Source organism: Columba livia, chromosome 18 (assembly GCF_036013475.1).
Source record: "Columba livia isolate bColLiv1 breed racing homer chromosome 18, bColLiv1.pat.W.v2, whole genome shotgun sequence".
Lineage (NCBI taxonomy): Eukaryota > Metazoa > Chordata > Aves > Columbiformes > Columbidae > Columba > Columba livia.
Genome location: NC_088619.1, coordinates 3002990 through 3012351, shown reverse-complemented (window position 1 = coordinate 3012351; position 9362 = coordinate 3002990). Strand labels below are relative to the sequence as shown.

At 44.5% G+C, this 9362-nt stretch overlaps 1 long non-coding RNA gene across 19 annotated transcripts in view; it reads right to left on the bottom strand.

Annotated features, from left to right (window-relative positions):
• The window catches only part of LOC110364326 (uncharacterized), a 189539-nt gene that overhangs the window by 42659 nt on the left and 137518 nt on the right, over nt 1-9362 (bottom strand). For 8 of the 19 annotated variants that reach the window (XR_010466953.1, XR_010466965.1, XR_010466967.1 and 5 more), the window contains exons 7-8: nt 5908-6018; nt 434-528 (exon numbers count right to left, since the gene is read on the bottom strand). This is a non-coding gene — a long non-coding RNA (uncharacterized LOC110364326). Of the gene's footprint in view, nt 1-428; nt 5143-5907; nt 6019-8681; nt 8896-9012; nt 9126-9362 lie in introns of all 19 variants that reach the window. The other 11 variants (XR_010466963.1, XR_010466954.1, XR_010466957.1 and 8 more) reach the window with 6 other exon arrangements.

The window sequence follows — 9362 nt, the reverse complement described above, 5'->3', positions numbered from 1 at the left end:
GGGTACGTGTTGATGTTGAAAGCTTGAGACAGTCCACACATGTCCACCTGTGTTGACTGTACAAGCACTAATGTTCAAAAGCAGTGGTGGGTTCTCCATGAAGCATTGACACTAGTAGGGCCACAAAGGTGGGAGTGGGGCTGGTGTTGTGTGCGGAAGGGACACTGGCTGTGCAGAAAATATTGTCCCCAAGCCTGAGGCAGGTAGCCCCTGAATGCTTTCCACATTGATTTGCTTACAACATTTTCAAGGGAGAGCTTGCCAGTGGAGCTGCTTGGGGTGATGGGAAGTGGTAAGGACTGATACTGTCTGCTTGCTCTAAGCTTGTATAAGTCAGTGCCAGAGGTTTTGTCAGATGCTCAATCTGCTGGGAAATTGCAACCAACATCTGCACGGCCTGTGACAGCAAAATCCAAAATGGTTCTCACCTTACCTGGCTCCCAGGTGCAACCTCAAGAGGACACCAGCTCTCAGAAGGAAGACCAGCCTGGCTCCAGTTCTGCTAACGAGTGCTGGCGAGCAGAACCTCTGTCAGTGCACAATGAAGAAAGCAACGGGAGATGGTTCTTTAAAAGCAGACCTCAGTTTTCAACCACAAGGACATTAAGAAAGCCACCCAACATGTTGCAGAGATGCCAGCCTGGTGCTCCCTTCTCCCGACACTGCACAACTTTTCCTGTGGTTCCCTAGCAGACTCCCAACCTTGTTCATCCCTCCTCATCCCCTGCAGTTTCTCCTTGCCTGACAGCATGCATTCATCTGCCACCACAGCCAGGGTCCCTTGTGGTGAGCCTTGCCCCGCTAAATTCACTGAGGAGCTGCCTGCTCCTCTTGAGTGGCTCAAGAATCTCTGGCTACACCTGCAGGCTTCCCCAAAGCTTGAGGTGGCACTGGGCAGACTCTGGATGGCACACAGCTTCCATGAGTATCACTGTCAGCTGTGATTGCTTGGACAAGCATAAACTTCAGACTCTGATATCCTGCTTTTCAGACGCTGCACTGCCCTTTGTCTCACATTGCTTGCACCATGGAAGCTTGAGGATGTGTCATCAGCATGAAGGAACTGCAGCCAGCAAAGCCAGGCACAGGGAAGAGAGAAGAAGGCAGGCACGAAGAGGAGTGAGCAGGCTGATGGCTCCTGGCCACACTGGTAAGTTCCTGTGATGACTTGTACAAAAGATCTGTCACAAAGGGCATTGGTGAGAAAGGACAGGCAGGTCACTGAAGCAGCAGCTCTTGCACCGTATCTATAAATGTGTCTGTTCTGACTTACACCAGCCTTCTTCAGACTCTGTGTTGCAAAGTCAACTGTTTCTTCCTCCAGCCTCCTGTGTGTTTCACTTGCAGAGTCACACACTCACTGGTATCTCTCTGGCTCTCTAGGATGGCACTGAAAATAAAGCAGCAGCCATGCACCCTAAGCTCAGGGACAGGTGCACACCCTCAGGCAGGACACGGCTGGGCTGTGCTGATGGGACTGAGACTTGGACTAACGTCCCTGGAAAATTCACAGCTCCCTCCTGGCCCTGCCTTCTGGGCTCTGAGGTCCCACCAGATTGCCCATCAGCCTTCACCAGAGTCACTCCCAGAGGAGAAGAAAAGGCCACAGAGAGCTTTGGAGGCTGTGCCTGTCAGGAGGAGCAGCCCATCAGTTGTCTCCCTTCATCCTCACTGCCAAAAGCTCAAAATAGCCCTGCTCTTGCAAGACTCCTGCGCGGGGTCAAGCCTGTTTGTGCAGATTACGTGCTTCCCCTAATAGCACTCCAAGACATTCCTCGGGGGGTAGGTTGCCTTCTATATCTCAGTGCAACGTGCTGCCATGTAGGAGCTGGACAACTGTGTTGTGTCCTAAGACAGCAGATGCTATTCTTATCCCAGAGACACTTGCTGCAGCACAGCTCCTTTCTCAGCTGCAATGTTAAAAATCAGAAGCACAAATTTGCAGTTACATCTCTTTGAATCCCTGTCTGGGTGAGGATGAAGACGGGGCTGGGCTTGCTCTGAGGTTCAGCAGCATTGCAGAAGGCCATGTCCCTTTTCTCCGGCTGTGCTCTTACTGCACTCACTGAGGGAAGGTAGCCAGGCTGTCCACCGGAGATCCATCAAGGGCCAAGGAGTCCCAGGGCTGCAGGAGAACCCCTGGCCAGGCCGGTGGCTATCACTTGGTGGTTATGGAGACCCAGCTCTGCCTGCAGCCTCCCTGCACTGGCCCTTTGGAGAGTCAGTGTCACTGCCTGGTGCTGTCACCACAGACAATCAGGCAGAGGAAACCAAGGCACAGAGACATCAGCTGGGACAGTGGCTGTGCCTGTCGCCTCACCATTTTGGCTCTTGCTCTAAGGGCACAGGCCCCATCAGCTTTCTTCTCGGCTGGGGCTCCAGCAGGCTCCTGTCAGTCACGGGAGCTCAGCAGGCAGCAGCTGACCAGGCCCGCTGCTCAAGGCAGCCATTGCCAGGGGGTGGCAGCATGGAGCCGCCCTGGTGAATCTTCTGAGTGGCTGGCGACTGGGCCTCGCTTAAGAATGCGTGCTTTTAAAGCTGCTGAAACTTCCTGTCCCAATAAGATGCTTGAATCACGCCAGAAAGGTTAAAATGCAAGCAGGCAGCTCAGCCAGTCTCATGTGTTCACCGCTGGGGAAGAACTGAGACAGGTGGAATGGATCAAGGCAGGCCTGGAGGTGGGTAGGGTCATCAATGCTGAAAGGAAGGACTTTGAGCTGGAAGAAGCAGCCACAGGTGCTGTGTCTTTTTGGAAGGGGGGCACTGAAGCACTTTGCCAGGGGGGTGTGGGCCCAGACTTAAAAGTAGCTCTGGAAAACTGAGCAGAATATCTCTGCTTTTTAGAGGGAAATGTAATTAAAAGAAACAAAATGCCTTGGGAAATCTGACAGGGAAATGTATTGAGTTTGTCATCTGAGCCATTGAGAAAAGGAATTTGGGGTACAAGCTTATACATGCTCCAAAATGTGAAACTGTTCTAAAGATGGTATATGTAATTATCACAAATTTTAGTGTAAGTACTCTTTCTATGGTACACGATGTGTATGTTTGCTTTCTCAGAATTAGGTTATCTTAGTGATATTCTACAGTAATTTGAGTAGAGCACATTTTGTAGACCTCTTCTGAGGCAAGAATAATGTTTCTGTAGAACAATGAGAGGAACTGGAATTTTTAGTATAAAGAATATGACTTAGGAAAAGGTATGGAAGCAGCTTCATTTTTTTAAGTCTAAAGACAAGAAAAGTAATGACTGGGTGTGGGAGTCTAAAAATAATTTTGTCAAATCATAAAGGTTTGCATTGAGAGACATTTAGGTTTATATGGCCAGTATCATAACTGTTTCGTTTGAAGTAAAAAGGATTTGGAGTAAATATTAAGGAAATATTTGCATGAGAAAAACTGTATGGTCCAATAGAGTATCTATCATATTGCATCGTTTAGCCTCTGCTTTTAAGGATCTGTTTTCAACAAGCATCTGTCAGGGATTGTCCAGGTATGGCTGGTGTCATATGCACTTTTATATAGAAAATTAGCAAGCGTATCTATAGCTTTCTTACAACTGAAGCTGCGATGATCATCATGTCTATTTTTATGTTTACATTTCATAGTCAGCTACTGATCCTACCTGGAAAAGGTGCTACAGTTTCTGAGAGGGTGTATATATCCCACTCTGCCCCATAATACCTAGCAGAATTGTGTAGAAGTGTTAATATGTGAAATATTATTTTTATCTATTAAAAGCTTCCTTTTTTTCCCCCATTGGAAAGATTTCTCATTTTGGGGTTCTGTTTACTTGCTTCCTTGAACAACAAAGTTAGTTTGGGGAATACATTAGAAAGTATGTAAAAATACTGATTTTTCAAAACTGATAAGTAATTTGCTATTAACTTAAGAAACACTGTAAACACCCTTTAATTCATGTTATTTTTATGGACCTATTTTGAGACTGTTTTTTTCAGAATTCTTTAACTTGTAAAATATAAGAACTATAGCAATGTGTTAGCTGAAACAAGATACACCACATGTAGATAGAACATGCAGAAAAAAGTTACGTTCTCAGGTTTTCTTTCATGCTGAACTAGCAGTACTATTCACTTGAGAAGACCATAAATTATGAAAAATTACTAGGGCACAAATAGCACAGCAAGGGGAGGGAAACCAAAGATTCCTTCTTCTTGGATATTTATTGCCATAGCTGCAGAATGATAGCCTTTTGTGCTGACAAACTGTGGAGGTGGGCTGCTTGTCAGCTGACAAGTACTAACTAATCATGGGGGAAACACTGCTCCAATGTGGCCATAAAGGTCCATCTTGGAGAGAAAGTTTAAAATAGATACAGTGCATATGTTCCAACAAAACTTCTCCCCCACTGCAGAGGATCTCAGACCTGTGAACTCCTGAGCTAGAGGGACATCTGTATATCCTGAGCTAACTATTCCAGTTATAGAATGTTTTGAAAGTATTCTGTATTAAAGGAAGTAACGTCTTGACAAAGAGTCTGAGGAAATAAAACTAAATTTAACAGCTGAATTCTCGATGAATTTACCAATGAATCGGCCATACACCCGGGAAAAGGGTCTACAGAAAGAGGTCTTATCTTCAGTTTCTACATGCTTTAGTTGTCTTGAATTCCAGGTTTCAACACATTTCTTCCTGGAAAGGGTTGTCAAGCATTGTAACAGGCTGCCCAGGGCAGTGGTTGAGTCACCATCCCTGGAGGTGTTTAAAAGATGGGTAGATGATGTTCTTAGGAACCTGTGTAGCGGTGGACTTGGTATTGTTAGGTAAACAGTTGAACCTGATGATCTTGAAGGTCTTTTCTATTTTAAAAGATTTTATGTTTCTAACTTTCCCAGTACTTTGTGACAAGCCACATGGAGCAGAAGGTCTGTCCCTAGTAGACCTCTGCAGGGTGAGCAGGGGATCTCCTCAGGACAAGGGATGCAAGCAGTATTAGAACCCCCAGATGCTCATCTCCCACACAGGCCACCAGCATGCTGACACCCTGGCTGCTGGCTCTCTGGTGACACATCACTGTCATTGTCTTCTGCTGGAGCTGTTCTCCTTTACACAGCTGATTTGTTCTCCAAGAGGATCAGGCTCTTATATGCTTCCCTCAGCATCTCAGAGCAATTAAGGAAACTGTTAGGCAGAGCACCAAGGAAATTTATCTGCTGATGTTATATAGGAGCCTGTGGTGGAGTTCTGAGGTGATAGGAGCCTTAGTGTTTGGAAATAATTTCCTTTGAAAATACTACAAGAAAAATATCCTGCTGCAGTATAAATATGTACTGTGGGTTAGCATAGTCTGCCTTGATACCTGGGAGATGCTCTCTGCCGTTTATTTTTACTTAAAATATGTGACTTTATATGAAAATTTAGATGAAGTGCAAAGAAGATATGTGTTTGTAACATTCAGTCAAAGACAATAACAAAGTGAATTGAACTGGAGGGAGCTTTCTATGTTAGCCGCAGCAGAGGATCACAGTAACTTGCCATACGTTCGGAGAACAGTTTATGGGTTTGAAAAGTGTTTGGACAAATGAAGCAATTAAAAATCCACCATGAGCTGTTTAATATCCAGACATCGTGTCCTGCTCAGGACTTCTATAAATACAAATTACAGGGAGTCAGGAGAGTTTTAGAGAAGTGCCGCTCCACGTTCCCTTAGGCAAGATGCCGCTCCTTGCTGGGCATCACTTTCAAAGACAGAAAGCTGGGCTACATGGACCTTTGATCTCACAAGTACAGCTTATTTTAGGTTATGCTACAGTTGCCTGCGGGGGTTAGTACCATACCCTTTCCTTACTTTATTTTTCTTCCCCTTCCTTCCTCCTCTTCCAGCTGCTTGCTGTTTCAATTACCTTTTTCTACCCAGTGGTCTCCCAACATGCCCACCCCACTCACCTGCTCTGTAACAGGAGCTCTTCAGCTGCTTTGGTGGGTGATAGAAAGGGCATCCTGAGTGTCATTTCCTTGGCCAGAATCTACTACCCAGATCTCTTCTGCTGATGTTAGCTGTGGAGACAGGAGATGTGTGAGTAATGGTGCACCTGTGGTGCACATTTGAATGCTGTCCATCCTCTAATCCCAAATTGTGGGTTTTATTTGCCTCTCATATTCAGTTAACTCATTCTGAGGGCTTCCAAGAATACCATGCTGTGGTAAGATACTTAGCAACAAATTCATCATCAAAGTTCCCCCCAGGACAGACACATTGATTTTCCTTGACATGTAGTGAAGGTAAATCACAACTACATTAAGATCTGCAGAACTTAGATTCTGAAGCAGAAGGGACAGGGCATAACAAGGTCGTTATACCCATGGCCAACTTGCGACTTCAGCTTGACTTCACAAGTGTAGACCCAGAAGTTTTTGCTTACATTTGCCATGGTAAAGAATGGATGGCCCACACTGACTTTCAACCTGCAGGTTTTAAGTCTCATTAATTATGATACTCAGCAGTTCTTCCTGGGAAATCACTTATTGCTTCCAGGAATTATCTCAGCCCATTCCTTCAGCCATATTTATCAGATGTGTTAGTTTAATGGCACATTTCCTAACCACATGACGCATTAAAAATATTCTGCATGTAACATTGAAAACATGCACCTTAGCAGATCTAACCTGAATTGATAAATAACCTTTTAATATGATAAATGTGCTCTTACCATCTCCAGTGTTCAGTCTCCAAACACATCCTACCACAAGTGTAGGGATGAGCAGTTTTGCTACAGAGCAGCATCCTGACATTTCTGTTTGTCTTGTGCTGACATTCCTGTGAGCTCTCGTTTTACACAGAGGGCAGCAGAAATGCTCCTACAGCAGAGGTTGGACATTCTCTGTCAGACTGTCTGTCAGAGGCTACTGAACAAACCGATCTGCCTAGGCAGGCTCTATCATAATTCTGGTATGGCCAACAACAGCTCTTACAAGCTGAAAATCCTGCAAGAAGTGATTTGAATTCTTTGTTTTGGGAAAACCATGAGCAAGTCAGGGAACTTCAGACTCCATTCTGTATCACTGGTCTTTCTAGAGTCCTAAGGGTAGCTTCATTCCACATGATTTTTCTGTCTTCTGGGAAAGGGCGTGTCACTATCACAACCTCTCCTGTTTTGGGGAGATTTTTTTTAACCTGGAAAGTGATATATGTTAATACCCTGATTCAATAATAGAAATTATGCCATTTATTGGGGGGGAGGGGGAGGGGCACTATTCTACTCTGACTTACAGAATCTGTCAAGAAAAAGCATTAGACGAGAAAGTGGTCTTTTAGTAGCTAGGTCTCACACTGCCATACGTGTTTTTAAGGCAGAATCAAGGCACTGAACATTCTTTTTTCCTAGAATATAAGGAAACTGATACTAAACACTTATTTCCCAGTGGAAGTGAATTTAGGCAATCCATGCTGAAACAACATCCTTTTTTTAAAGATTCCTGCAAATACCAACTGATACCTAAGAGATGGGATTAGGCAAAGGCTGCCAGTCACTATGCTGGGCATAACGCCAAACAGTTTAGAAAAAACAGGGAAAATGAATGAGATGAAGGCAGTGTCTCGGTACTCGAGAGTTTGAAGAAAGAAAAGCAGAAAAAGAGGGCAGAAAATTGCTTCTCAGGCTCAATAATTTCTTCCCTGCTGCTGGTACTTGCGGAAATGTGAGGCTGTTGGAATGCCTCTGCAGAAACACCTGGAGACCTCATCAGCAATTAACTACGACAAGTAACCCTGGCTCAAAATGAGCTTTCTGCCTACTATACCTTGCAAGTATCTACATCATGATCTAGTGTCCAGCCTGGGTTTCAGCTCAGGATCTGGTCTATGCAGATGTGTGAATATGGATTACTTAGATCTTTTCCTGCTGAGCAACAGCCCAGGTAAAGCACTGTTGAATGGATCCGATTATTTGTTGATAATCTTTGCAGAACACGCACTTTGTTCATGTAACTCAGATTGCACAGTGCTCTCTGTGGCTTCTGTATAACACAAATAATCTGATCTGTCTTACTGATCAAGGCATCTCTCACCCTGTCTAAGTGAGAGTTGATTGCTTGTCTCACCATAAACTACACTGTAGACAATATGGAGAAAGTAATGAATTTTGAATATTTAGCTTCTCAGCTAAAATTCTCAGGTTAGTGAAAGGAGTCTTCAGTATGCTGCTGGATGATTTAGCAGAAAAGGCTGTTAAATATGATAAAAAAACCTCATAACCTACTAGAGAAATATAAATGGCCTAACCCAAATATAACAGAGCAGCACAAGGAAAAAAAACAGACTTTCAGAGATGTACCTCAGCAAAGCACCTTTTCAACTATCTTGTCAACTTCTTATCTCTCTTAATAATATGTATCATATGTGTTTATAGACAACTGTTGACATGGCAAGGGGACTTAACTCAAAAGAGAGTAAGGGCGTCTGCCTCCAGAGTGGCCAAGCTTCAAGACAGGGCTGAGGACAGTGTGTCCACCCAGAACACATCCTTAGCTACTGGTAAAGGACCAAGATCTCAGAGACAAGGGCAGAATGTTGAGTACGAGTGAAAAACAGACACCTCTCACTTCGTAGCCAAACACTCCTTCTGTGGGGCTGCTTGGCAGAAGGTGGGACTAACTTTGTTTTGAAGACATGGTAACTAGGGCTCTACTCTGAACTCATTGCTCTTTGTGCTGGGTCTTACCTTTCCCACTAGGCAGGCATTCTCAGAAAGAGCAGGAGCGTGATGCCAAAATGCTAACCTCAAATTCCTGAATGCCATACATCCCATGAGGCAGACTATCTACTCTTTAGTTGGTATTGGGACATTCAAAATCTTCTCTTGTCAGTCCATGTGTGGTCTCCAGAATCCTTGGGTTTCCTCACAGCTCAGATGCTGCAGAAGGCATAGCATTGATCTACAAGACAAAGTGATCTCTTTTAAAATGGACAATATGGGCCTCACATAGGAGGCTCACAGATTTCTTGTGGGTGAGAAGACCATGAATTTCATGCTGTGCACCAGGAAGAATTACCTGGTCACAGCTGCAGTCTGCTGCCCTGGGCAGTCTTTGGCTCCTTTGCTTCTTCTGCATCAAGCTCCTTTAGGACAAGAGGAAAATTGCCAAGCCTCCTGCCAGCATAACTGCTGATGACATGACATTGAAGGGACAGGGTGAGATTATTGCCATCTTCATATCTCCTGCTAATTGCTTATGTGAATGCATTCTCTCCACCTTTGTGGTCAGGTGAAAGTTTAATACTATTGGTGCTAATCTTCAGGAAAAGTTGCATTCAACAGTGGGCAAGCTTAGTGCAAAGAAGGAAACTACTTATGTTTCAGAAAGCACCCTCCATTTAGTGGGGAGATTCCATGGATGAGGAC